Raw genomic sequence first — 4373 nt, 5'->3', positions numbered from 1 at the left:
ACCCTCGAGACGAAGGAGTTGGCGATGCGCCGAGATTGATTTGTGGTTGAACGTTGGTTGTTGTTTATTCCATAAACCCTAGATACATATTTATAGTCCAGGGGACTTTCTAATTTAGGCGTGCACCTAACCGTGCACGAGTAAAACTCCATCTAAGATGCGATCTACTATATTACAGATATATGGGCAATCTAGCCCAACTTTGCATATAAGGCCGATTCACGTATTTCTTCCGTATATAATCTTTAAGCCCATCTTGATCGCAGCCCACCTCTGACTTGGTCAAATTCTGGTGATAACAATTGCCCAACTGTAATTTGTTCACCCAACATGCTATTTATCTTATGGGAGAGACACCACTAGTGAACTGTGGACCCCGGTCCATTCTTTTACATCGAATACAATATACTACAATACTCGTTCTACTGTTTTCTGCAAACATCATCATCCACACTATACATCTAATCCTTTGTTACAGCAAGCCGGTGAGATTGACAACCTCACTGTTAAGTTGGGGCAAAGTAATTTGGTTGTGTTGTGCAGGTTCCACGTTGGCGCCGGAATCCCTTGTGTTGCGCCGCACTACACTTCGCCGCCATCAACCTTCAACGTGCTTCTTGACTCCTACTGGTTCGATAAACCTTGGTTTCTTACTGAGGGAAAACTTGCCGCTGTACGCATCACACCTTCCTCTAGGGGTTCCCAACGGACGAGTGCTTTACCGTCACAAGGAAGCTACTTTCTGGCGACGTTGCAATCCCACGTCAACTCCCACATCAGCAGTCTCCCACTTGCACTAGAGTCAATAATCTAGATTACATTGTAAGGTACCTAACACCCATGGCATTCTGGTGTTGGTCATGCTTTGCCCTAGGGAGAGCTTTAGTCAACGGATCTGCTACATTCAGATCAGTGTGTACTTTGCAAATCTTTACTTCTCCATCTTCGATGTATTCGCGAATCGAATGATAACGCAGCTTGATATGCTTCAGCCTCTTGTGTGAACTTGGTTCTTGTGCATTGGCGATGGCACCCATGTTGTCACAGTAGATGACTAGTGGGTCCAATGCACTAGGAACCACACCGAGCTCTACAATGAACCTCTTCATCCATACCGCTTCTGATGAAGCCTCTGAAGCCGCTATGTATTCTGATTCTGTTGAAGACTTCGCCACCGTGCACTGCTTCGAGCTTGCCCAGCTTACTGCAGCACCATTCAATATAAACACGTACCCAGACTGTGACTTAGAGTCATCAGGATCAGTGTTCCAACTTGCATCGGTGTAACTGGTTACAACGAGCTCTTGGTCACCTCCATAACAAAGAATCATATCCTTAGTTCTTTTCAAGTACTTCAGGATATTCTTGACCGCTGTCCAGTGTTCCATTCCTGGATCACTTTGATATCTGCTAGTCAAACTGACAGCATGTGCTATATCCGGTCTAGTACATAGCATGGCATACATGATAGAGCCTACTGCCGAGGCATAGGGGATCTGACTCGTCCTTTCTCTTTCTTCTGCAGTAGCCGGTCCTTGAGTCTTACTCAAGACCTTGCCTGGTAACATAGGTAAGAATCCTTTCTTACTTTCGTCCATTCTAAACTTCTTTAGAATCTTGTCCAGGTATGTACTTTGTGATAGCCCTATTAGGCGTCTTGATCTATCTCTATAAATCTTGATGCCTAATATATACGACGCTTCACCAAGGTCTTTCATTGAAAAACTATTATTCAAATAACCTTTTACACTGCTTAATAGTTCTATATCATTCCCAATCAATAATATGTCATCTACATATAATATCAGGAATGCTACAGAGCTCCCACTCACTTTCTTGTAAATACAGGCCTCTCCATGACACTGTATAAACCCGAAGTCTTTGATCACCTTATCAAAGCGTCGGTTCCAACTTCTGGATGCTTGTTTCAGTCCATAAATTGAACGCTGAAGTTTGCACACCTTGTCAGCATTTTTAGGATCGACAAAACCTTTGGGTTGTACCATATACAACTCTTCCTCAATGTCTCCATTAAGGAACGCCGTTTTGACATCCATGTGCCAAATCTCATAATCGAAAAATGCAGCTATTGCTAACAAAATCCTCACAGATTTTAGCTTCGCTACAGGTGAGGAAGTCTCATCGTAGTCAACACCTTGAATTTGTCGGAAACCCTTTGCGACAAGTCGAGCTTTATAGACAGTAATATTACCATCAGCATCTGTTTTTCTCTTGAAGATCCATTTATTCTCGATAGCCTTTCGGCTATCAGGTAAGTCTACCAAAGTCCACACTTTGTTATCATACATGGATCCCATTTCGGATTTCATGGCTTCTTGCCATTTGTTGGAATCTGGGCTCATCGTCGCTTCTTCATACGTCGCAGGGTCTTCATCATTATTGTCCACAATCATGACATTTAGACAAGGATCATACCAATCAGGAGTGGCACGTTCCCTTGTCGATCTGCGAGGTTCAGTAGCTATCTCGTTCGAAGTTTCATGATCATTATCATTAGCTTCCTCTGTTGCCGGTGTAGGCGGCACAGGAACAACTTCCGGTACTGTGCTACTCTGATCAACTAGTGAAGATTCATCAATCTCATCGAGTTCTACTTTTCTTCCAGTCACTTCTTTAGTGAGAAATTCTTTCTCAAGAAAGGTTCCATTCTTAGCAACAAAGATTTTGCCTTCGGATCTGTGATAGAAAGTGTACCCTATAGTTTCCTTAGGGTATCCTATGAAGACGCATTTCTCCGCTTTGGGTTCTAGCTTGTCCGGTTGTAACTTCTTTACATAGGCTTCACAACCCCAAACTTTAAGGAACGACAGCTTAGGTTTCTTATTAAACCATAATTCATACGGTATCGTTCCAACGGATTTTGATGGTGCTCTATTTAAAGTGAATGCGGCTGTCTCTAATGCATAACTTCAAAATAATAGCGGCAAATCAGTAAGAGACATCATAGAACGAACCATATCTAAGAGAGTTCGATTACAACGTTCGGACACACCGTTACGTTGTGGTGTTCCCGGCGGAGTCAATTGTGAAAGTATTCCGCATTTCTTTAAATGCATGCCAAACTCATAACTCAGATATTCACCTCCGCGATCAGATCGTAGAAATTTGACCTTCTTGTTACGTTGATTTTCTACTTCACTTTGGAATTCCTTAAACTTCTCAAAAGTTTCGGATTTATGTTTCATGAAATAGATATACCCATATCTACTCAGATCATCTGTGAAGGTTAGAACATAACGATAACCACCGCGCGAGGCTACACTCATTGGTCCACACACATCGGTATGTATGATTTCCAATAAGTCTGTAGCTCGCTCCATAATACCAGAGAATGGAGTCTTAGTCATTTTTCCCATTAGACATGCTTCACATCTATCAAGTGACTCAAAGTCAAGTGATTCAAGTAATCCATCGGTATGGAGTTTCTTCATGTGTTTCACTCCAATATGACCAAGACGACAGTGCCACATATAAGTAGAATTATCATTCAATTTAATTCGCTTAGCATCAATGTTATGAATATGTGTATCACTACTATCGAGATCTAACATAAATAAACCATTCTTTTTAGGTGCTCGACCATAAAAGATATTATTCATAAAAATAGAACAACCATTATTCTCAGACTTGAATGAATAACCGTCTTGCATTAAACAAGATCCAGATATAATGTTCATGCTCAACGCGGGTACAAAATAACAATTATTGAGGTTTAAAACTAATCCCGAAGGTAGATGTAGAGGAAGTGTGCCGACAGCGATCACATCGACTTTGGATCCATTTCCAACGCGCATCGTCACTTCATCCTTTAGTAGTCTTCGTTTATTCTTTAGTTCCTGTTTCGAGTTACAAATATGAGCAACCGAACCAGTATCAAATACCCAGGTACTAGTACGAGAACCAGTAAGATAAACATCTATAACATGTATATCAGATATACCTTCTTTCTTCTTCTTGACAAGGCCGCTCTTCAGATCCGCCAAATACTTGGAGCAATTACGCTTCCAGTGTCCCTTCTCCTTGCAGTAATAGCACTCAGCATCAGGCTTAGGGCCAGTCTTAGGTTTCACAGGAGGCGTGGCAGGTTTCTTGCCACCCTTCTTGAATTTTCCTTTAGACTTGCCCTGTTTCTTGAAACTGGTGGTCTTGTTGACCATCAACACTTGGTGCTCTTTCTTAATCTCAATCTCAGCAGCTTTAAGCATGGAGAAGAGTTTAGGTAACTCTTTGTTCATGTTCTGCATATTGTAGTTCATCACAAAGTTCTTGTAACTAGGTGGCAGTGATTGAAGGATACAATTAATCCCCAGTCTGTTAGGAATAACTATTTCCATGTCACTGAGTTTCTTCGC

The sequence above is a fragment of the Lolium perenne genome, chromosome 6 (genome assembly GCF_019359855.2).
Source record: "Lolium perenne isolate Kyuss_39 chromosome 6, Kyuss_2.0, whole genome shotgun sequence".
Lineage (NCBI taxonomy): Eukaryota > Viridiplantae > Streptophyta > Magnoliopsida > Poales > Poaceae > Lolium > Lolium perenne.
Note: the sequence above shows the minus strand (reverse complement) of the source record.